Source organism: Pelodiscus sinensis, chromosome 5, assembly GCF_049634645.1.
Source record: "Pelodiscus sinensis isolate JC-2024 chromosome 5, ASM4963464v1, whole genome shotgun sequence".
NCBI classification, from domain to species: Eukaryota; Metazoa; Chordata; order Testudines; family Trionychidae; genus Pelodiscus; species Pelodiscus sinensis.
Window position 1 is genome coordinate 52,287,677 of NC_134715.1, and position 26,047 is coordinate 52,313,723.

The 26,047-nt window shown below is 38.6% G+C and overlaps 1 long non-coding RNA gene across 3 annotated transcripts in view; it reads right to left on the reverse strand.

The window, feature by feature from the left end:
- Positions 1-2,700: 2,700 nt before the first annotated feature.
- LOC142829433 (uncharacterized) overlaps positions 2,701-26,047 on the reverse strand; it is an 86,126-nt gene continuing 62,779 nt past the window's right edge. For 2 of the 3 annotated variants that reach the window (XR_012903841.1, XR_012903843.1), the window contains exons 2-3: positions 25,396-25,490; positions 2,701-3,301 (exon numbers count right to left, since the gene is read on the reverse strand). This is a non-coding gene — a long non-coding RNA (uncharacterized LOC142829433). Of the gene's footprint in view, positions 3,302-22,094; positions 23,073-25,395; positions 25,491-26,047 lie in introns of those variants that run through there. The other variant, XR_012903842.1, reaches the window with a different exon arrangement.

The window sequence follows — 26,047 nt, forward strand, 5'->3', positions numbered from 1 at the left end:
TCCTTTCTTATGGAAATTGAATATAAGGCAAGAGGGGAAAACACTTAGGCTACATCTACACTGGCCCCATTCCGAAATAGCCATGCTAATTTTAAACTTTGGAATAGGGAAATCCGTGGGAGATTTAAATATCCCCCACGGGATTTAAATAAACATGGCCGCCGCTTTTTTTCCGGCTTGGGGAAAAGCCGGAAAAAAGCATCTAGACTGGCGCGATCCTCCGGAATAAAGCCCTTTTCCGGAGGATCTCTTATTCCTACTTTCAGGTAGCTTTCAGGTAGGTACTTTCAGGTAGGAATAAGAGATCCTCCGGAAAAGGGCTTTATTCCGAAGGATCGTGCCAGCCTAGACGCTTTTTTCCGGCTTTTCCGCAAGCCGAAAAAAAAGCGGCAGACATGTTTATTTAAATCCCGCGGGGGATATTTAAATCTCCCGCAGATTTCCCTATTCCAAAGTTTAAAATTAGCATGGCTATTTCGGAATAGGGGCCAGTGTAGACGTAGCCCCAGGGTCTTCAGTTTGCTTCGCCTCCACCTCCTGACCTAAGGCCATATTTGAAAACACCTGAAAATAAAAGGACTATATCTGGGAGATCGGGAGGAAGGGAAAGTACTAGTCAGTACGAATAATGGTAGCCAAATTTGGTCCTATGAAGTTTGCAAAAAAGCAAGATTCTGACTTTGTTAATTTATAGTGTTAGTTCAGCTCATTTGTAGATAAATAACAATGTAATCAGGAGGCATTTTAAAATAAAATATTACCCAATATTACCCAAAATAGAAACAGCAATTTTATTGTAGGTAAAAATAAAAATAATGAATAAAAAAGTGAATGAATAAGAATCTTCCTCTGAGACTGCATGATGAAAGAGAAGTGACATAAACAATCATCAGGATGTATACTGATACATATCAGATCCTATAGTTCATCAGAAAACTGCAATGTTTTTTCAAAGGGAACTGCTGTTATTTATAGTAACCCAAGAGGGAATTTTATTTTTTGCTAAATTTTGAATGAATATAATTTTCAGTTATATATTTACCTAATTAAAATATAGTTCATCGATGAGAGGTGAGATGGGACTTATACAAACACTGATCAGGCAAAACAATATCCTTTTTAAGATTTTTTTTTTAACAGTTCATTAGGTCAGAATCTTTTCAGAATATCATGTCAGTTTCCTAAACTCTTTCACTTGTTAGTGGTCAGATTTGCTACATATTTATTGACAATCTACCAAATGGGTTTTCTATCTGTCTTTTATAGAAATACCTTGCAAGAGATAAAAAGTGCTATCCCTAATGAATTTATAAATTGCAGCTTAATGACACATTATGCAACGTGTAACATACAGTAGTATTTATTTAAAGCCTTTAAAAAAACCCTCTTCTTTTCTTATACTACAGACAACTTCTTATTCACTATAATGGCAGCTTGAGCCCTAGTCTTTGGGGAATATCCAGAAGACATTTTAGCGTCTAATTCTTCAAGTACCTCATTAGGGTGATGAAAAGCACATGATGAAGGGGCAGTGCCGTGTTCGAAGAGCTAGGGGTTCCTGTTGTCTTGAATTATTAACTACTCATATTCAGTGGTCTGCTACTGTCTGCCTGCCTACAGCAGGTGGTACCCCACTGCCTTTCACTTGGAAAGCATCTGCTTGCTCTGAGCCTCCCCAGAGCTTGCTACAGTCATTTGTTCGATTTAAGACAGACACTGTCATTATTCTGTGTAGCACTTCACAGAAATATTTCCTACTAAATGCTTGAACCATCTGAGCAGCACCAGGCAGGCTTCAGGCTTCATTAATAATGCATCCATGCTTATCAATAGATTTAGACAACTACTATTTAGAAGCTTCTTCAGAAGGAGTGGTTTTTTCACACCAGTTAGCTTCATTCTGTCAGTTCCTTGATGTAGACATTACATCCAACTGAGTTCTGAAAGCCAGAGGTGCTAAAATTGTATTTGAGCTGTTCCCTTGCTTTGGAGCACTGCTTGACTGATGTAACTCCTAAGATTATCCCCACTGTTGCACTCTTCTTTTGCATTTTTTTTAAAGAATTTAGACTAAAGGAAATTTGCAGTTATATTGCCATAAAGTTCATGGCAGCAGTGGCTTCCTAGTCCCAACAATTTAAACTTGCACCAACCTCCCCCTGGATTCAATTCATGAATAAGGTAGAAAATAAAATAATTCATAAATAGGTTTGCACATCAGTGACCATCCCCTTTATCTCCAAAGCACTCAGGCAGTAAGTGACTAAAAGCCAGAATACATAGACAAATAACAAAATGCTACCCTGTTCAAATAGAAACAAATGTAGGGTCCAAAATAACAAAGTGATAGAAAAGGAAAGCGAGAAATAAATTTTTTAAAAAACCATCCTGGAATTTACATGTTCTGGTTAGAGGGCAAGATGCATTTAGACTCCCTTTAGCCTCACACAAGTACAGCCCTCTGGTGATTGGTTTTGCTATCTATACACCACTCTGAGTGGAACTACCCAGTCTTACATCAGTTAAACTGGGTCTCTAGAATTCAGTTCCCTGTTTCTGAGCAGTATTAACCCCACATGCCCAAATGCATTTGGCACTTGTAAGTCCTTTTCTTCCAGGAGCCTGTGATCAGAGAGATGATTAAAGTGACTCAAAAAGAAGCTTCTTCAAAACAGAGCATTATTTATTTACCCAAAGGTACACAACATGCAGAGCAAAAGGATAAAACAATAAAAGCCTATACACATGTGTCTTACCTACAACATAATCCTTTCTTGAAAGCTTTTGTAAGATCCCTTCAGACAAGTTGCCACCATTTCTGGGTTGGGAATCAGTCTGCTTACTGCAGTTTCTGTCTGTCTCTGTGTCAGAGTCTTTCCCAATTGCTGCTGACAACCCATTCAACTTCCTTCTCCACATCTTTTTCTAGGCCAGGGATGGTTTACTATCTCCTTGATTTTAGGCTTAGGCCTGGGAAGGGTGAAAACTTGCTATGCTGGTTGGAGCTAGGGCAGATACAGTCCCCAATTCGTAACACTCTCCATTGTTCCCACCGTGAGTCTGATGTGTCTCATCTTAAAATAACTGGATCACATTTGTCTACTATACTTGGGGCACAATTCAATTCTTATTAAAGTCAATGGGAGTCTTTTCATTGATTTCAGTGGTAAATGTTTAGGTGCGTGGAGACCGGAGAACGATCTTGCCAGGTGAGCCTTGAACTAATGGATAAGGACTTGAGCTGGTATCCACCGAAGTCACTGGGAAATTCTCATTGTCCGCAGTGGGGCAAGATATGGGCCTAATGAATGGAACAATAGTCAAGTCAGTTTTGTTAGTGTAAGCACTGCAAGTGAGCCTGAGGCACAGATGAAGCTGCTACTGTGCATACAGTAGAGGTTTCCTTTTCAAATATCTGCCAAGAGCAGTACATGCAGCACAACTGTGCAATGCCCCAAGGACCGAATTATAACATGGGAAATAAAGACATTGTTTAAAAAAAGAATATTTTATCCCATTTATTATAAGTAAATATTAGACCTACTGTGGAAAAGGCAGGACATTATTTCAACCATGATTTATCAGGGTCCTCTGATTTTAGTTGTATAAAAGATGACACTTTTCACAATCCACATTTTTAAAGTGAATTCAGAGCTCATGCACTCTGCTAGACTGACAGCCTTGAAGAAGTCTGACAGCCTGTATTTACCTACTGAACAACTCCAGAACCAGCATGGAAGTACATGCTTTCCCACCACACCCTGTTAATATACTCTAATCTTGTTCTGAAAGGGCCTCCCTTGAAATGAGAAGGGAGTTCTGGATCTATGCTGAGACTGCAAACATGGTTCTGCTATATGCCAGTTGTAATAGAAGCTTTTTGTGATTTGGGCACTCATCCATCAGCAACTGCACCCTGGCCACTAATTCATTAACAATGTTGTACAAATTTCAATTGCATCATGGCTGTTTGGGGTCGGGAGGTGGGGGAGGAATCTTCTGCTCTTGCTGTGGAGAGGATGGACATCTGAGATGCTCAAAAGCCAGCAATTAAAATAGGTAAAAAGGTGTAACTGACCACACGGACACTCTCTACCTTTTGCTATTTGAGATATTTTATGTTTTTAATATTAATCAGGCACAGAAGACTTACTATCAACAGATATCTATTCAAATGAATGCTCTTCTTTGCACTTCAAGACCACTGATGGATTTATTTGCAGTATTAAGGCAGCCAGCACGTCTTCTGTTTTGCAAATGCGTAACTTCAGCGTTCTTTTTTATTATACCTAGTACTATTGTGGGTTCACTCAGGGTACCGCTACACAACAGGGCTAAAGTCAAATGAAGCTACACAAGTTCAGCTTCGTCAATTGTGTAGCTTAAACTGAACAGCTTAACTCGGCTTTTGGCTCTGTCTACACAGCAGGAAGTCAAAGGAAGAACACTCTTCCTTTGACTTGCCTTATTCCTCTTGAAATGGGTCAGAGTAAGAAGTCAGGGGTTCCATGGGTCAGAGTAAGAAGTCCTCCAGCTCAACATTATTTTGAAATAAAGGTTTGTAGTGTATATGTGCACTATGTTATTTCGGAATAATGTCAGAGGATTAGAGAACAAGCAACACGTGACAGATGTGTAGACACATTATTTAATGAACTATATAGTGAATAGGCTAGGATAGAATATTAGGAGCAGTGGCCATGGGGCAATTCTATTGTTCCATGCCTTTTCCCTGGATTGGGGAATTTCTCTTCCCCACCCATCCACACTTCACTGGGATATAGCCCGATTACTCCTTTGCTCTTGGTGAAGCGATTTCACCCTGAGGCAGTTCTGCTTTTTCTGCTTTCCCTCAAATATAGATGACTTCCTAATCTTTTACAATATTTCTTGTTCTCTTGTTTCATGTGCAGTTAAGAAAAAAGAATCCAATAAAATAAAACTATTTTAATAATTTTTAAAGAGGTTTTAAATGATACACACTTTATCAAGGTCGATGAAAATGACACCAGTGTCAGAGGGCAATAGGTTGCTAATAAATACAATAGTTGAGGGAAGTACTATTCTTGTCATGGAAAAAATGTATTCTGAGGGAAATAATACTTGTATAATTCATTTCTGAAAGCTAGAGAGACTTCTTGGATGAGAAATGTAGTTATTAAAGGTAAAAGTACACAATATGTTGTAATGAAATGTTTGTGCTACACGCTTCATTAAATGGTTTGTGAGCCATCTGGGAAATTCCATTTCTCCCACACCAAGAAATAATGTTTATACATGGTAGTATCACTAGAGGGAGCACATAGAGCAATACTGTAAAAGAAAACATATAGTGTTGGTGACTTAAGCCGGAGGGTAAAAACACAGCTCTGAACAAATACATTTAAGACTAACTGCTGAAATAGCTGTTTTTAGTTATTCTTTTAGTGCAAGAGGCGGGGTTCACAAGCACTGTTGACTTGTACCTGATCACTTAGTCCTATAAAAATAAGTTAAAATAGGAACTTTCAAGTCATTCTGAATGACAGGATTGGAAAACACTGACAGTTTTATATACATCTTATGTCCATGGGAAAAAAATTTACTGTCACATGAGACGCTGAAAAGTTTAAAAATTCAGAGGGCACAGCAGGGAGTCCTCCAGAAGAATTCAAAGAACTGATAGGTTTGGGGATATGTTGATTATTTGATCTACAATATCTAAAAACAGAAAATACAGAAAAATAAAAACCAAACACACATAATGTCACATGAACTCTATGGGGTCCTGCACTGTGGGCTTGATACCTAAAATAAATATTCATGAACATTCATCAGTGCAAATGCCTTTATATTGGGGGCAATATCTTGAAATATCATTTACTACACATGCTTTACTGTTTAAGTTCACTATAATCCACTCTCTATATCAGATGTGCAGTCCACTGCAAAAGCTACAATGAAGACAAAAGATTCAGAAGAAACTATCTTCTATCACCGACACCTAACCTTACCCACCTTCTCAAAAAAGAGCTGCTAAAGGACTCCATCTTTTTAAAATATTGTTTTAGCAATAAACCCAATAGATATAAAGATAGCTGAAGCCTATCACTGCTCAAAACTACATGAATCACAGGAAACCTTTGCTTATCAAAATACTGTAGCCTATTAATTTTAATGTTTTTTCCTAGAATTTCAATTAGCTGATTTGAATATTGCAGTGTAAAATAAAAATTAAAAATTTTAAATGAATTATTTATTTTTAATGTGACAGAATTTTAGTAATTTTCTTAAAATAATTACAGTAATAATTATCTAGGGTCAAATCCTCAGTCTTCATTCAAGTTTTACTCAATCTTTATTCAAGTAAAATTTCTCCAAAGCAAGTGGAACTTTATCAAAGCAATGTCTGAAAGTGGCTTCATGTACAATTGTGTCCATAGGACATCAAAGTGCATCTATAGCAACTTGTCCTCTCTCTCCCTCATCTCAGGTCTGGTGATGTAAACAAATTAGTGGGTGGCCAGAAAATTAGTGGGTGGCCAGTTAGCTGGATGTCCACATATCATGGGTGTGGCCAAGTGTTCCACAATCCCATAAAGTTTGTTTGTAGCCCTCCAGTCCTGGCTCAATTTTCTGTGCTGTTATTCAGCTCTAATTTACCCCTAAATGTCTTCAGTTGCCAAGTAAGGAGTGGAAGTGTTGGTAATGCTGCTAGACAACCTCTTGTGGTTTGGCAAATTCTCTGATTTGGCACTGGTCAGGTCCCGAGAGTGCTGGACTAGAGAGGTTCAAACAAGCACCAGATCAGACTGAGGGAGAATGTACTCCCCTATGATACAGAGATTGAAGCGGGGCGGGGGAGGGAGGAGATAATACAGTCCCAGGTTGTGAGGTCCCTGAAGCGATCATCAATTTTGGAACCTCTGTCAGTGCAGTTTTGTGAAGTCACAATTCCAGAGAGAAAGCATCTGGCAGGGGCACATTAAAGGCTAATCCCCCAAGATCTGTACTGATCTGCATATCTGGGGAGCTGGCCTAGCTGCCTGTTTCCCAGGAGTTATGGGGGACAAATCCAGCCCCACTTTTTTCCTTCCCTGTTCTTCCCTCCCCTTTTCAATGGAATGACTGACAGCAAATCTCCATGAGGAATCCACTTCACTTGACTTTTCCTCCACTTCACCCCCCCCTCTCTTTTAACACATTTAGTTGTATCATACCTATTGGTACAACAGAAAAGACAACTAAGTGTCAATCAAAGTTACTCAAGATTCTGATACCACTCCCAGTCATGGCAATAACAATTTTGTGATTGGTTGTCCTGGTGGTGGAATTGGTTTCTTTACAGCTAATTTCACATGTCTGTGTTAGGTATAGTAAATAATGTGCTTTATTAATTTAATTTAATTTAATTTAATTTAATTTAACAAAGCAAATTAGTTACTGTACTTAATACAAGCATGTGAGGTGTGAATTTCAGAAGTGATGCATTCTACCTGCATATAAACCAAGCAGCATTTGGAAAAGGCTGTTTTCATTTGAGCAGCCGGGAGTTTTAGATGTGGGCAGCTATAAAAGGGACTTTTCCCAACTATATATAAATTCCACCTCCACATTAGACTGTTGTCTGAACTTAATACCCACCAAATGTGAAAGCAGAATCTGTATATTCATATTAAGTAGACCAAGGTTCTAATTCAGCAAGGAGATATACATAGAGTCCTTGACTCCATGTGGAACTATAGTGATATCCATGCAGATTTGAGGGGCTACAGGCCAGAGATTCTATATTATAATAGATCTGGCAGTCCTTATGGTTCCTATAATGTTCACCACTCTCACTTTTTGTGTCTATTTTCCTTTCCTTAGGCAAGATGTATATCTTGCATGGTTTCTCTAAAGCTAACTGTATTTTTTCCACTAGTAAAGAGCGCTACTGCGGAACATACATGCTGAAACAGGGAGATATTCCATGATAAATGAAGGGTCACAGATTGTGCCTTTGAGGTGGTTTTAAAAAAGAGGCCTTAAGATGGTCTTGACCCAGTGTTCACAGATGTTTAATGCTGTATCCTATTTATGCAATCAATAGACACCCCTCCCCCCATCACAGGGAAATCATAGGAGATCGTGAAAGCTATTGAACACTGTGGGTTTTCAGTGTGGGTCAGGACACAGCTATTTAGCAAAAGTGTTTCCATAATCATAAGGGGAAATTAGTTTTTAATAGTCCTCAGACACACCTTCCCCTGTGAGATGGGGTTATTTATAATTAGTTGAATGGACTATAATAATAAGTAATAATAATTCAAAGCTTAAATAAAAATATTGCACCTTTAAATATAAGCATAATAAATATTATTTATATTACATAAAATACTACTTTACAAAAATATTAAGGTTGTGAAGACAATTTCTTAGGAGCTGGGAAATAAGAGTTAAAAGTGACCATGCAATCATAATTCAGTCCCGTTGAATGTAGAGTGTCTTTAATTATATAATCACAATCTATTTTTTTCCATAGAATCCCTGTATCATTTAATGAATGGGGAATTATTAAATATTCTTTTTGCTCTCCTCATTTACTGTGCAGCTTCCTGCACTTACAGATAACATTCACAAAGTGACCCTTGTGCATGATTTTTGCACATGACAGAATGCTCATGGAGGAAAGCAAAGAGGTAGTAGAAGATGATTTAGAGAAATGGACAGGTGTACTTGAAAGAAATGGCATGAAAATCAGCAGTAATAAAAAAGAGTATATATCTAGATTTGATTATATCAGATGGAAAGACAAAGGGTATGTCTAGACTGCATCCCTCTGTCAGCAGAGGGATGCAGATTAGGCAGCTTGACATTGTAAATGAAGCGACGATTTAAATATCCCATGCCTACTTTGCATAAAAATGGCCACCGTTTTTGCTGACTCAGCACTTTGTTGGCAAAAAGAAGCAGTCTAGAGAAAGCCTTTTTCGACAGATCCTGTAAACCTCCTTGCAGGGGGCATAAGGGATCTGTCGAAAAAGGCTTTCTTTCTCGACAGATCCCCCTCTAGACTGCCACTTTTTGCCGACAAATTGCTGAGTCGGCAAAAATGGCAGCCATTTTTATGCAAATTAGGCATGGATATTTAAATCCCTGCCTCATTTGCAGTGTCGACCTGCCTAATCTTCATCCCTCTGCCGACAGAGGGATGCTATCTAGACATTCTCAAAGAGACTAAGTCTAGAGGGTCAGAATACCAAATACAGAAATTCAAGTCCTAGGTAGGTTTGACTGCTCAGGATAATGGTGAACTCAGTAATGAGCTTATGAGCAGAACAGAACAGGCATGGACTAAATGGAGAAAAATAAGTGGACTGATCTGCAATAGAAAAATATCTATCATACTGAAAAATAAAATTGACAAGACAGAAATGTTGGTATGGCTCCAAATGCCAGCTACAGAGTTTAAAAAAAAGCAGAAGATCTTGAAAACAGTGAGAATGGAAATGTAAGAGGAATGCATGGAGTTACAAATCTGGATCATGTTTGAAATGAACAAATTAGGAGAAGTGTGAATGTGATACAAATTATAGAAAAGCTGAGGAAATCCAAGTTTATGTGTTTTGGGCATGTGAAGAGAAAATTAAAAGAATTATCTTAGAAACAGGGTGCTAAACTCAGAAGAGAAGAGTTAAAAGACCAAAACTAGATGAATGGATCTTGTATCAAATTATTAGCTGCAGAGCTTCTAAGGAACTGCTGCAAGACAGAACGGAGAATATGGATTCAGAGAGCTAACCCCATATAGATTAGATTAAAGCTAGAGGACAACAGTTCCATGTGTTTATTATACACCATGCAAGTATTGTTCTCAATACAGAATTATTAACTTCCTAATGGGCATTTCTATGGTGCTTTCACTATAATAGCTGATTGCTTCACAAATATTAATGAATGTATCTTCATAATCTCCTATGAGACTGTTGGTTATGGTCATCCTTCTGTTACAGACGGGGAAATGAAAAACAGAGAAATCAAAGTCAAAATTGTTGTCCACTAATTTTGGTTGCCCCTTACACTATTAAATTTCATCCCATTTTGATCATTCCAGTTTTCAAGGTCATCCAACTTCAAATTACATCGGATGATATTTTATGTCTCCTCCACATTGGCAATAACTCTCAACTTTGTGTTATCAGCAAATTTTATTAGTCCTCTCCCTGTTTTTATGCAAAATAATTAATGAAAAAATTAATTAAGGTTGGTTCCAAGTCTGATCCTTGGGAAATTCCATTTAATCTGTTCCTTAGTTACCTTTTGGATTCTCTTACTAATCCCAATTCTCTCCAATCTAACTAATATTTTTTTCCATGTGCAACTGTACCAAATGCTTTACTGAAATCTAGGTAGGTTAGGTCTGCATTTCCTTTGTCTAGAAAATAGGTTATCTTCTCAATGAAGGAGATGAGGCTGCTCTGGCATGATCCACCTTTATGTGAAACCATGTTGTATTTTATCCCAACTACTATTTACCACTATATATTTAGTGAGCTCAGGGTGGGGGAGGGGTGACAATTTTTAATCCTCATCAACACACTAATGAAATAGTTTTAAAGCAATTTTTAAACTACGGCGTTATAGACTGTAAATTCAGAAAATGACAGCGTATACCTGGGGCTGGCAAATGCCTGTTAAACGGTTTCATTATCACTTGAATGGCTCTTTCACAGGTTCAATGTTCTGCTGATAGATCTAGGCCTTTTCAGTTTTAAGTTAACTAAATACTCTCCAGAGGCAGCAGGGCTGCAGACCAGGGATAGGAAGAACAGGTGGATGGACATTTAAACACAATGATGCTCCATATTTTTGGGTGGCCATATTCTGCATACGGGTAAGGACAGTCCTAACCATGAGGCTGTTCATCACCTTTGGTGAGATCTACCATCATCACATCTCTGAACATCAGGGATTCTAAGGTGCCTCTCTACAGGTGCCAGGTACTCTCTTTCCTTGGCAGGACAGCGAGAGGACTCTGATCTTTCTGCATGTGACTCACACTGATCCAGCCACTGAAAGCAGCTGGTGGCTGGAATGTGGGGACAGTGTATTTCATCCATGTCAGCAAGATCGCAGGAAGGGTAGTCGTCCTGGTCTCCTAGGACCTATAAACAAAGGTGCTGAGGGCTGCTGAGGTTGTGCATAGTCACATATTGCACTTTCAGGTCTGTGCTTGTTTACATCTCTGCCTCACAACCAGGCCTGAAATGGGTACAGTTCTATCGTCTGGCATCTTCTTTCTTTGGCACATTGGTTTCTCACAAGTTCTTAATTTGGGGCAGGAACTTTATTTAACCCCACCCTGGGTGAGTAGGACCACATCAGCACAGAGAAGTGCCTGGTCACTGCAAATGTCTTCAGGAAGATCATTGGTCATCATTTCCTGGTGGAAGTCTGGAGCGACCACCACCTGGATAATTCTACTACCTTTAGGGTATGAGGAGAAACCTATGAATGGTTAAGTTTATTCTGAGGCTTGTTTATTCATATTATGCCAACTACTCACAAAGCCAAACCCTTGAAAGGGACAAGTTGGTAATTTATATGCAATATATGTACATTCTATTGGAGTAAGGATGTTAAGTAACAGTTAATTTACTAGTTGAGTAGTCGATGGGATTTCCATCGACTGCTCAACTAATTGATAGGCACTTCAGCATTGCTCCTTTTGAAATGTACAAGAGCTTCGGTGTTTCAAAGGGGCAGCTCTGCACAGCTGAGCCTGGGCTCAGCTGTGTAGTGCTGCCCCTTTGAAGTACCCTCTCTGCCCCCCGCTTTGCTGCCTCTATCTGATAGAGGCAGCAAGGGGGAAGGAATTAACTAGTCATTTGACTATCTAATAAGCATTTGCTTATCGGATAGGTGACTAGTTGACTAATCCTTAACATCCCTAATTTGGGGCTGTCTGTAAGTGCAGGCAAATATTTCTTAATTGTAATATTTTTAAATGAGTGGTGAAGAAAAAGGAGGAACTAAATATCCAGGGAATTGAATTTAAATTACATGTTTTGGATGAGCATTTTAGGCATGGACCAGAAAAATAACTTGGTTTTTTTTTACCAAGTAGTTTCAGAAAATAAGGAATTAGGTACTGTAAGGAGAATTTATTTTCCAATACTCAAAACTCTACTCTTGTTTTTAAAAGAGAACTATTTTAGAAAGCAGTAGAAGTTTAGTTAGAGGTTTATTTATTTATTAGTGAGCTTTTCACTAAGTCACCAGCTCCTAATAACCTTGGATGTGGATGTCAGTATTACATCATAATCTTGTCTTCAGTTTAGTAAAGTGAGTACAATCATTTATATAAAATTGTTGATTTGCCATTGATTATCCTTTTAATTATTTCAGAAGGAACTTATTTCATATTTGTTGGCTGAGTTATTACAATATTTTTGAAAACTTATGACTGACGTTATATGTTAGTATCCAGTTTGGTTAAGGAATAGGTATCTACAACTCATGCCATATTTACATATCACATCAGATCAAGAGAGGATTATAAGTGATCATTTTTGCATAGAAGCTGAAACATATGAGGCAGGTTTATATTTTTTTCTGAATCATGTATTTAACCAGCTTCCCTGACTAATAAGGATAAGATAAAAAAAATGAACAACAAAAGACAACACACAACAACCCTGCAATCTAAGGGTGTGTCTAGACTACATGCCTCCGTCGACGGAGGCATGTAGATTAGACAGATCGGCAGAGGAAAATGAAGCCACGATTAAAATAATCGCGGCTTCATTTAAATTTAAATGGCTGCCCCGCTCTGCCGATCAGCTGTTTGTCGGCAGATCGGGGCAGTCTGGACACGCCGCGTCGACAAAGAAGCCTTTCTTGATCGGCACAGGTAAACCTGGTTTCACGAGGCATACCTGTGCCGATCAAGAAAGGCTTCTTTGTCAACGCGGCGCGTCCAGACTGCCCCGATCTGCCGACAAACAGCTGATCGGCAGAGCAGGGCAGCCATTTAAATTTAAATGAAGCCGCGATTATTTTAACTGTGTTCATCTTCCTTTCCTGTCTTATTTCTGTGTCAATCTCCTACATATTCCTTACACTTTTCTAGCTGGACCTTTTTTTCACTGATCATACTCAAAGACTAGAATCCATAGGGCCCTAAATGCATTTAGCAATAGAAAATATGTAATACAGCAGAATATAAACCTTTTGACAACTCATGTTATTCATAAAGTAACATCCTAGCATCACTATTCATTATATAGGCCATAGTGGACAGAGGAAATGTATCTTGGTAAAACATTATAAACCTTGAGAGTAAATTGATTTAATCAGAACAACAAGCAATGAAAGGGAATGTCTTCTGAGAGCCCCAGAATGGAAGAAGGATATACCTAGTGAATCACAATTTAGGTATCAATGAACATGAGCTGCCAGGTTATATATTTATATATTGTCTAGTGTCTAAACTCTATTATAGGAAGTGCGCTTACCGTATGTTTCTTTAAAAATGTATCAAGTTCCTGTTAAAAAGCAATAATGGAGACTGAGGTCTATAAAACTTCAGAAACTAATTTGAATGTGAATTAGTGTTTGCATATTTCTCAGTAACTTTTAAAATCAGATGTATTACAAAAGCAGAACCCTGTGCACTGCTGTAATTATAAGTGTTAAATGTTTCTAGCGTAAACTTAATATTTCTCAGGAGTTCATAAAGCAAATCTACAAGTGCTAATTGAGAGGCAAGAATGAAGAATTGTTTCCTGAGGTAGGTTTAGATGGCTCTTGCAGTTATTTAGTTGAAAAAAAAAGTTCCTTTAAAATTATTTTTCAGGTGCTTATTCCACACTGCAGACTAATAGCTTTTGAAATGTAAAGGTTGTAACAGTGTTGCTGCTTTATCGGATAGATAATCAAGGACTAAGACAACTTTGATTATTGAATGAGCCCATCCAGGGGGAGATTAGGACACACACACACACACACACACGTGGAAAAAGTCAAAGGTACTCAATGCTAATGTCCACAGTTCCATCAGCAGGCCCCCCAGAAGGCCAAATTTGTCATTTCTGCAATCCCAGCATTTGAGGTCTGCCTTGTGAGATGCTTCTTCGGGTATGAATTATCTGTAAAATTCGACCTCACTAAAAGTAAGCTCTGAAAATGCTTGTTAATAATTTGGTAAATGTTATTTGTGATTGCTTGGCATTTTATTAATCAACTGTAATTTATAATAAATTACAAGCAATTGTCATTAATATTATACTGGCAGTTTAGCAAGCTTTGCACTGTACAGAAGGAATCATCCCTGGCCTGTACCACTCTGAATCGAAAGTGGGACTAGCGTGCTCTTCTATGACTGCATGAAGAGAATGGAAGGGATTCATACTCCCACAACCAGTCATGGCCTCATTTTATGTGAGGTCATCTGGTTAGCAGTTCACTCCACATATAAGGGGGCCTAGCAGGATTGGAAGGTGGGGACCGGGACCAGGTATCCCATTTCTAAAGGGAGAGTACCATTTCATCTTCCCTCTCAGGACACTGGGACAATAGTAATTTCTCATTGATCACCCTGATATATATGATATGATACACATAGGCTGTGTCTAGACTGCATCCCTTTTCCGTAAAAGGGATGCAAATTAGAGACATCGCAATTGCAAATGAAGCGGGGATTTAAATCCCCCCTGCTTCATTTGCATAAACATGGCTGCCGCTTTTTTCCGGCTCGGGGCTTTGCCGGAAAAAAGCGCCAGTCTAGACGGGGATCTTTCGGAAAATAAAGCCTTTTCCAAAAGATCCCTTATTCTTCTTAAAATAAGGAATAAGGGATCTTTTGGAAAAGGCTTTATTTTCCAAAAGATCCCCGTCTAGACTGGCGCTTTTTTCCGGCAAAGCCCCAAGCCGGAAGAAAGCGGCAGCCATGTTTATACAAATGAAGCGGGGGGGATTTAAATCCCCGCTTCATTTGCAATTGCGATGTCTCTAATTTGCATCCCTTTTACAGAAAAGGGATGCAGTCTAGACACAGCCATATAGAAATATGCCAACTCTCCACAAGCTAAGTTCTCTCTTCATCCACCCTCCTTCTCCCCAAAAGTAAGCCCTTAAATTATCATAGTAATTTGATGGGAAAATCTTGGTGTATACTGGCATTGACAATAAGTAGCTTGGCTCTGATGCAAGGGAAATTCTCAAGCTACATGGCTTTCAATTAGGAGTAAGCAGTATTGTCTCCCAATTTAGACATTTGGTGATGGGACAGGACAATGAAATCTATCCATACAGATTGCTAGGGGTTGGTCTGGAGGCCCATTCTAGACTTTTAAATATGATCCACTGAACTTATATGAATTAATTCAGCAGTAGAAGAGTTGAGCAACAAACCTAAAGGTAAAAGGAAACCTGATTTGGAGCACTAGTAAGAAGTTAATACTTTTTCCCTAAAGAACATAAGTGAGAGAGCAGGATCTTAGGCAGTCATGGAGATGTGCCTTTTACTGTTGTATTAAATCCACAAGAAAGTTATCTTAGATTGTTAAAGAAAGAAGCAGAACTTTTGCAGTTCCATGGAACCTTTTTGTGGTATTTCCATCACTGCTACTGCTGTCCTAAAAGTGTTTGCCTTGACATTCCCTGCTGCTGGTGCCACCACACACTCTGAGGCAACAGGGCATACTCTGGGCCTTCAGATGCTAAAATGTGAAAAATCAATATAATCCCCAGAAGTCAGAGCCATTAGTGCAGAAGGTGACTAAACACTGGCAGTTGTTCTATAGCACCAAAGCTTTGAAAGAGGATTCTACACACACACACACACACACACACACACACACACACACACACACGAACAAACGAGCTGACTTTGGAATAACATTCTGCATAGTATCACTGCATGCTTTGTGCTCTCCTGTATATAAATATTTTATTCTTCACTGTATGAAGAGTTTCCCTCCAAACACTCATTGGTTAATTTGCACTTTGACTAGCCCCTTATTTCTGTCTGTCTTGACTTTACTCTAATTTTTATCCTTCTACATCAGAGGTGGGGAACCTCAGACGCAGGGTCCAGATGTAGCCCCCTGCTCATCTGGATCCAGCCACTGAACCTCAGCATTAGGAAGCCTGCACTAGCACTCCAGCTACCCACCTGCCCACAGGGCTGGAGCACATAAAATCTACTAGTTTGCATTCTCCTCCCACTCCCTCTTCCCCCCTCCCAGCTCTGGTGTAAGAGGGGAATGTGCGGAGTGTCTTTCTCTTTCTCAGTTGGGGCTTTTCAGTTTGCTTCTCACTTATGTGTAGCCCCTGACTGATTTTTCTGTGGGTCAGCTACTCCGACCCAAAAAAGGTTCCTAACCCCTGCTCTACATGTTTAATAACTATTTAGCAAGATTAAAGGGAACTTAAATTATAGGTTGTGTCATAGTCTTGATGAAATTTAAAATGTTTGCTAATTTGTAATTATGGATACATGGTCACATATGTATATTTTATATATTAGACAGATTTGTGTAAATTGGGGTCTAATCCTGGAGCACCTATGCAAAAATCCTATTGGTATTTATGAGAGCTTTACCTGAGTTAGGACTACAGCATTAGGGCCTTATGTGACATCTCATACTCCGATCTTGCTTTGATTATTTGACCTCTTGTGACTTTACATTATATTTATTCAGTAATAATAATAATTTATTTATCCAACTTCTGGAGCACTACACTCAGGCTCCCCTGACCTTTACAATAGTAGGATCAATAAAAAAGAATCCTTAAATTATTAAGGCAAACCAGCATAGCAGTCAGAAAAGTATATCCTTCAATTTACAAATAAGACAAACAACCTAACTAGGGAAAGAATGTTCACTTTGGCGACGCTGTGATTCTAGGTCACTTTGTATAAACAGAACATGAGAATTCATCAGTGCATAGATGGCAGTGGCTCTTATTTCTTCAATTCCCTGGCTGTCTTTCTCCAAAGAAACATTTTTCTTTTTGGTGTTATGCAAACTTATAGTCAAATGGCTGTGGCTCCTTAAATATTCTCATGATTTCTGTAAATTGTGTGACAATTCACATTCAGAAACAAATGTGTTATGTGATCAGAAATGAATGTATCTGATCCAAATTGTAAAGCCACCAAAAATATGGAATTTGGCATCTAACAATGTGTACATAGTAAGTGCTGGGATTCACAAATCCTAAGACACCCGACTCTTCCATTTACTTACTGTGCATCAGTATATTCCTTTCTAAAAGATGCGCTGCACTTCCAACACAAGTTGTTGGACCAGATGGGGAAATCCCTGGGTGAAACTATGGGCTGTGTTATACAGGAGGTCACACTAGATAATTAGAATAGTTCCTTCGGGTTTTAACATGTATTTGTATTTTGCAGAGATGTTATTGCTCCTAACTAATTAACATTTGTAAAGGGTGTTAAGATCCTTGAATAAAAGCTACTATGTACTGTCAATACTAAATATTTTATCCATACTTTATACAATGTCATGGCACTGAAATCTAAGGAAAATGTATATTCTTTCATCATTGTGTGTTGTAAATACATGATATGACAGCAGTGTCTGCATGTATTCTAACAATAAATTTCTTACCTCCATTCCAAACTAGTGGGAACACTACAGTGATTTAGAGGAGGGCTTTTTATGAAATGTACCAAACAATACTCCGTTGTTAGTCATTGTTACACTACACAATTCAGTCCTGTGCTTGTAGATTTCCAACTTAAAAAAAAATCCTCTCATTCTCTTTTTTGTAACCTTTATCTTTCCTGCTTGGTTATCTTATCATAGCCTTTTTTCTCTCTACTTCTACTCCTTTGTCCCTTTCCTTCAATTCACTTACTACTTATTAACCCCACAGTTGTTTTACAAATATAGCTGATCTATCCTGAGGATTTTGCAGTATGTGACCATCATCAACATATTCTCTATCTGCCCCAGTCTTAATAGACCACAGTGAAGAAGATATAGCAAATTGGAATGCTTTTTGTATAAGAAACTGGGAAGTCATATTAACAGATTTAAAATGTTAAAATGCATCCTTTAATTATAGTAATAACTAATTACTATTTTAATAACAAATTGCTAATACCTAATAATAATAATAGTAATAACTACTACCAATAAAGATGGTCTAGCTATTAAAGCATAGGTGTGTGCATCAGGAAATGCAAGTTCTATACATGGTTCTGATGCAGGCATCCTGTATCAGCCTGTTCCTCAATTTACCCTCTTGTAAAAAAAAAGAAAAAGAAATTATTAATAATATTTATCTCCTCAGGCAATGATTATTTCAGTTAATATTTAGAACATATTTTGAAATCTCCAGTTGCAATGTCCTATAGAAGTGGACAATATAATTAGATGTAGTATTTTAACTCAGATATCTGTGGTTGAATATCTATCAAATTAGTAAGCTAGCAGAAAGCAAAAAAAAAGAGAGGAAATAGGAAAACAGGTTAAAATAGAATGTTTGTGCTTGAACGTGACTGGCCAATAGATTTTTGTTTGGCTGTAGAAATGAAGTCTTCAGAATATATATATATATATATATATATATATATATATATATATATATATATATATATATATATATATATATTCGCTGCTTATTTTTAGCCTGAATGAACAATTCACACTGTCATTTTTGTTGTACACGGTTAAAAATTACACGTTAGTTTTTGTGATGGAGAGTCTTCTCCACTGTACCTCTGTAATGTCACTGATAAAATATCAAGAATGAATTTGGCCTTGTAGTCCATATGAGTGCTGATACTGAGGTATTCAAAGGTTTCTCCCTTTTAGATATTTCCTAATTAACTTGTATTATGCTTTACACATCACATAAGACAATTTACAAAAAGAAAAGAGTGACACCATTCTCCTAACAAGCTTGATACCATCCTTTATGTATACTATCCTTTCACTGACAACAAAACAAAAAGAAAGAAAAAGAAAAAAATGATGTGGCTATTCTGGGAATGTCAAAAGTTGGTATTTTTATTGGTCTTTAACTTGAAAGCAATCCTTGTCAACGTGATGATAAAGATATCATAGAAATGATGCTTTTTATCTGCCTGACACTTAAATCGATGATCCACAAAACAAATCATCATATAGGTATTTTCAAAAACAAGCTCCAAAATGAGCCAGCCTGTCTACAAGTTACATTTATCTTTGACAGAGTAAGTTGCACTGCTTCTCCAGGCACTCACTCACTGCCAAAGCTTCTCTCTCTTGGCTGTTATAACATTGACCCTATGTAGAGGGCAGAACTGAAGATGTTGTATGGATAGAAACTCTGAAATTGGTAGCCTTTTCCAGGGTGTGAGCTGACTTAATGGGCGGCTTTTCTTTCTCTTGGGAGCAACTGCTCTCTCCATCACTAGGACAAGTGACCTGTAGGAGAGGCGTCCAAAGCTAGAAGCTGTATTTTGTTATAAATGCCAGCTTAGATCATAACATGTTTCTGTGACTCATAGTACTAATGACCAAAGTCTTCGATTTAACAGGCGAGAGGGGGAGAAAAAAAACCAGACACTCTCCATGAGTCTTACTGTAACTTCCAGAAATGTCTGTTTTATTTTAAAAACTGGTCCTTTTCTTTTGTTACTTTTCAAGGAATTAAAGTTTGCATCTAATATTCCTATGTAAATTTTTATCAAACTGTTCATTTAATTAACAACTGAGGATTACCATATAGTATCAGTACACATTTAAAACATGTTTAGGTAAATTATCATTCTTTGCACCAAGGCAGGGCATCTTGAAACTGTGCTGGAGAGGAAGGTGGTGGTTTCTATAAGTGTTCCCTAACTTGCACATTTTTATTGGTGTTAATCCACTTCATCTTCCCACAGCAGGCAGAAGCTTTGTGTTACCACAAACATCCCCTCCTCTTTGGGCCTTTTGTCTTGGAAACCACTGGATTAATCCTCATGTTGTAGGGAAAAGTGGCTCTTGTAAGGACCACCAAAGAAGACCTAGAAAAGGGAAATGGGTCCCCTGCTTCAGGTTTCCATGCACCTGAAAAGGGAAGTAGAATTTCTTTGTGCCTACATAGCTCCAAAAAAGGAGCAAAGGTTGGGAAGTGAGGTGTAAATTACAGAAGAAATGAGAAAGGAACAAAGATATTAGGAGGGGAAGAAGCAGAAAGAAAATTGAGAATATTAGAAAAAAACTGGGAGGGATATAATTAGGAGGAAAAGAAAAGATGAAATATGGGGAACTGTGACGGGGCAGCAGAACCCCACACTTGCAGCCCTTTCCCCCTCACAGGGGACAAGTGGCAGATGATAAGGGGCAGACACTGTCGCACCACACGGCTGAGGCAGGGCAGCCGAATGGCTCAACACTGGTCCCACCAAACGGGGCTGGGGAGCCCTGGGCGGCAAGGCCTGGCACATGTGCCAGTGACGCTGCACAAGGGGCCGGCCCGCCCAGTGTTGCCAGGCTATCGCACGCAGCCCCAGCTGGCAGAGCCGACATGCTAGGGGCCGGCCAGGGAGGCATTGCCGGGTGGTGCGGTACATCCCCCGCGGGCCATGGGTGGGGTGACAACAGCGGAGATGCCAAAGGGTGGACTGGGGCAGAGGCCAGGGGGATAAAATGCAGACTAGAGGAGACACAAAGAGGTAACAAAGAGGCGGGAGGAGAGGAGAATAGACAGAGAAAGGGAGAAGGAGCTGAAGAGGGACTAGGACAGGAAAGGTCCAGAGTGCAAGAAACAGCAGACGAAGGGGCGTGGCATGTCTGGAATGCTGAGAGAGAAAGCTCAGCAGACATGGGGCCTGGTGAGCCAAGAGGAGAAGGAAGCAGCCCAGGCCAGGGCTAGGGAGGTAAGCCCGCGGACTGGGGAGTTAAGGGGCAACACTCCATCAGTCAGGTTGCAGGGGGAGCCATGACTTCCCCTTGACCTCAGGGCCTTGGATCGGGACTCGGAGAGAGGGTAGGCCTGAGTCCCCCTTCCCCTCCTTTACTTCCTACTGCCCAGCCAATTGGAGCAGCATTCACAGCAGCGGCCAAGGGTGTAGCCCTGTGAAGCCCGACGGGGCCGGTAACTAGAGGTCTAAATTATCGAGACCTTTCACAGGGACCATAAAGAATAAACTTCAGGTTAAACTAGTGTCAGAGGAAATATGGACAGGAAAATAAAATTAAGAGAAGGTAGAATCAAGAAAGGGGAAAGTGACCTGAAGGGAAAATACAGATTTAAAAAAAAAAAAGAGGAAGAGAGAAAGACTGCCTGATGGTACATTTTAAAATGAGACAAAGAAAAATGTAAAGTTTGAGATGGAAAATACAGGTGGAGTTAAGAAAAAAAGAAAAACAAAGCTAGGACAAGTGTTAAATTACAGTAGTTTATTCTACCAATTGCTATGTACACATATTTTTATATGACTATGGAAGGGGATTCATTTTCAAACACAGTCTTGAAGACCATAAGCAAAAATTCTATTGGCATCAATTTGCATTTTGTGTGAACAGAGATTGAGGAATCAGGTCCAACAAATCTTTTAATATTTAAATGTATCCAGCAGGGAGCAAGGTAGATATTTTGATGTTTAAAATGCACACAATGACTTTTTACTGTCTATTCATATACCGTTAAGATACTTAATATTTCTCCTGCTTTACTTGTTGACATTCCCAGAAACAATTTACTGTATAGATTTCAAGATCCAAATTATGTTAAGTTGGAGTTAAGGATAAGAAAATATGTCAATAATTTAAGTATAAAAAGATGACAAGGATGATGTAATTATCCCCCAAATAAGGAATATTTATAGAGCTAGTAGCAAAATAGGATTTTTCCCAACAGAAAATTCAAAAAATTTACTTTGTTGAAATTTTCATCAGAACATTTTGATTTGAAAAATTTTAAAAAATGGAAAAAGTGTTTTTTAGTCCAAGTGTTTTTGTAGAAAACTCAAAATACTCTGCAGGACAGACTTTTCTACAGTAAAGTTTGTTTAATTGAAAACCCAATTTTCTGTTCAAAAACAATTTTGATATTACATTTTCAATTGGCCCAAATTATATAACTCCCTCTCCTGTCAGGAGCCACCATATTAACTGTAATAACACTCCTACTAGGACCAATTGGATGTGGTAGACATTTTGAGAGAGCACCTCTTCTTGAAGTGGTTGTGGCTTTAGTGCCCTCGAGAATAGGAGATGGCAGTCATCTTGAAAGAACATAGGATTGTAGACATGATGGTACCAGAATATTAAAGAGAGAAGATGGATGAGGTAATATCTTTCATTGGACCAACTACTTCTTATGAAGAGATCTGTGTAAGCTCAAAAGTTTGTCTCTCATCAACAGAAGTTGTTCCAGACAAGGTCCTCACCCACCTAGTCTCTCTAATTTTGAGAGAAGACAGCCTTCCTGCAGCAGAACAATATTCATCCATTCCTGCTAGATACATTTGTATTTATAAAGAAAAGTAGCACTTAATGGGAATTCTAACTCCATTTCCCAGCTTTGTGGGGAGATTCCTTCCCCTAAGACCACTAATTCTAGTTTATCAAGGAACTGGATCATCTATGGGAAGAGTACATGCACTGGACTTCTGTTACAAAAAGGTGCCAGCCATTAGGTTGGCTATTTCCCCTCTAATCTGAGCCAGAGACCCAGATAGTTAATAGGTCTCTTCCTAACATCAACCAGATATATCCACTGCTTGGTCAAAGAGGTGAACCCTATCATCCCTGAGAAACGCAGGCTCCAAATATGATACATGGGTGAGTAATTATCAATCCTTATTCCAGATGATTCAAGAGTCTTCTGGTCATGGTATCCCATGAAGGCCTGGCAGCTCCTCATCATATCCACCCCTTCGAAATTTCAGAGCAGTTTACAGTCTCCCCATCCCCAGCTACTCTTATGACAGAAAAACCTGGCAACGAATAATCAGGTAGTGTAAATCTTCACAGCTCTAGTGAAATCATTGCTGCTACACAGATTCATGCCATCTGTCCCTGTCTTGTGTATTGATTGAAGATCCAGAAGCTAATCGTCTCCCCATCACTGCCTCTGTGGTATGCCTCTGCCTCAACTTACTAATCACAAAATGGAAATCTTAGACCATATCAATATTCAGTTACCTCAGGTGCGTAGTAAGCACTAATAAGTTAATAGTATTAACTGGTGTGAAGAGAAATGATGTTTGTATAATGGATTACTATCATTAACCCTAGCATTTTCTCTCTCTTCTAAGAAATGTTGGGATCTCTCCCGAGTGGACATTGCCTGGATGATAGTTACTTGATGCAGGAGAATTCTTTGCGAGCAACACCTTTACTTTTCCTTTCTTCTCTGTGTATTTGAGCATTTTATTTCATCATGGGCCTTGATTCTAGTGTTATGAAAGACCAGGGGAGCCAACAGATTTGTCGGGCACCTGGGCAAGATAGGAGGGGTTCCAGCTCTGTGCTCTTGGAAGGGGTGGAGCCTTGGGCACAAGGGGAAGGGCTAGGGGCAGCCAGCCCTCAGCACTGTCCAGACTACATCCCCTCACTCCTGTCAGCCCTCAGAGACACTAGGAGAGGGCAGTGCAGGGCTCCAGCGGCAAATGAAAGGACCCAGGGCTCCAACTGTCACCACTGTTGCAGTAGCAGTGGAGGCCAGGGTCCTGGGGCAGTTGCCCCCTTTCTTACCCCTCCTTTCCCCCATTGACAGGACTGTGAAAGATATGACCCTTTTTTTGTGGTTTGGCACTGGCTTACTGCTCAGGACATTTCCTTTATCGTTCTACAGTGCTCGCCTATAGTGTTCAATAAACACGTATCAATAACACATTTGGACAAACAGTGAATTTAGTAATGCAGAAGAGTTTCTATACTGTATGCTTATAACTTCTATACTGATTTCATATTTTAGTTGTAGCCTCCTTTCTTGTCTTAAATAAGTTTATTATTGCCTGCTCTGCTAATGCTAGTGACTCCTATGTGACCCCTATGTAATTATCACAAGACCTTAAAAAGAAAGAGGTTTAGGGCAATGGAGATTACTTAAAAATATTTTGGAAACACAACACTTACAGTGCACCATATCTTTCACATGATATTTTAAGATTAAAATAATGTTTTTATATAGCCCCCAATTTAGCAAAGTCCTTAAATCCACACTTAGCTTTAAGTTTGAGTTTAAATGGCTTGCTAAATCAGGGCCATAAAAATAACCAATATTCAATTTTAAAAATAATTTGTAAAGGATTAAGATTTTGAAGCTCTTAAGAGTCATAGTCCTAGGCTGTTTTCAGTACCTTTCATCAATTGTACTGTCTTCTTTTTTTAGCAGTTAGACTCAGACTCCTGTACATATCCACAACTGCACAGAACTCCTGAGCTGAAGTTAATAGCTGCTAGGGCAATCGGCCAAGTACCTTGTCTGACTCCTTCCTGTGCCAGAGATATTAGCCTCCTGTTTACTGTGCTTTTATCTGTATTTGTCTTTTAAGCTAACTGGATTTAAATTATGTTGTTCTCTGTTCCTACTTAGACTTCTTTAATTCTGTTTTCATCCTATATGACTTCCTAGTGGAGCCCATTTTCTTTTCAATGAGTGTGTCATAAATAAAACTTGATGGGAAAATGGAACACTTCTAGTAAAGTATGTTATGGCTAGAATGCTGTAGATGAGAGGGGCTTAGATTTCCCAGCATTAGAAGTTAGCAATCAAAAAGGATCTTTTACATTTTTATTTTAAACAACTTTGTTAGTTTGCTTTAAACATTTACAGGTAAAGTATTTTTATTTACTTGAATTGTACACTACTAAAGGCAATGTAAGAAAATCTAGACTAATCATCAGCGTAAGTTTAAACAGACACATTAATCTGCCATAAACAAGTTTCTTTAGAAGTCTTGGAAACAGTTCCACATGCTGTAAAACAGCACCAATTGAATCATCAGAGTTTAGTCCATTTATATTGTCATCACTATAAACTACTGTGGTTAATGGCGTATCTTATGCTTTGAATGGAAATTTCCTACAATTGGGTTTACGTGGTGCAGTGGACTACTGAACTAACCTTTCACTGCTGGAAATTTGACTTACCTTAGCTACAAGACTAAGGGTGAAACTTGGTTAAAAATATGTTTGTGGAAAGCAAACACAAGAAAAAAGGAAACAAGGCTGAAGTAAATTCATGTAAAATTTTGAACGTAAATTAATGCAAGATATTTTGAAATATCCATTCAGCTCTGGTAGTTGTATCTACTATTGCTTGCAATTTAATATCTTTCTTTCATTTTTTAAAATCTCAATATTAATAAAGGATCTTTGGGTGAAAATTAATTCAAATATTTCAGAGGACAGAAAAGCCAAGATACTGCACATCATCTGAGTGGAGAGGGGATAAAGTTTATTTCTCTGTCCATACCTGTTACTTGAAGATATCAAGTGTGTGTCTGGAATCAAGCATCACAGTAATTGCTCTTCTCCAGAGTCAGCAGGAACTAAATTCAGCAGTGACATCTGTAGAATATAGAATATGGATCAGACCTTGTTAACTTTGCATTTGACATGAGTGCCATGTTGAAAAAAATGCAGAAGCATAAACCCTCCAGATGATAAAGAATGCCATCAACTCTCTTTCCCCAAATAGCTCGATGGCATCTCCTTCCAGGCATGATGATGAATCAGTAGCTGCCACAACTGTTTCAGTGAAGAGTTCCAGTATTTGAGTGCTATCCAATGAGACATGGAAGCAAGCAGGCAAAAGGGAAGTGACAGGTCCATACACAGGTCTTCACACTCTTCTTGGGGAAGGAGTGTCCACTTTTCTCCCTGCAAAGTTACTGGGTTTCATTTATACTCATTCTTTGTATTATTTTGTTCTTATTCTAACCAATTGCAGCCGCTTTGTTATACATATCACTATATAAATATTGGGTGTATATACATGTTTGCTATCTTATATGGATGTGTTACAGTTGGTATACAAGTAACAAATCCATATCCTCGGGCAATGTATTTGTAATCTAGATGATGTATTCTAAAAATTTCTCTTCTTAAACTACTTAATAGATATT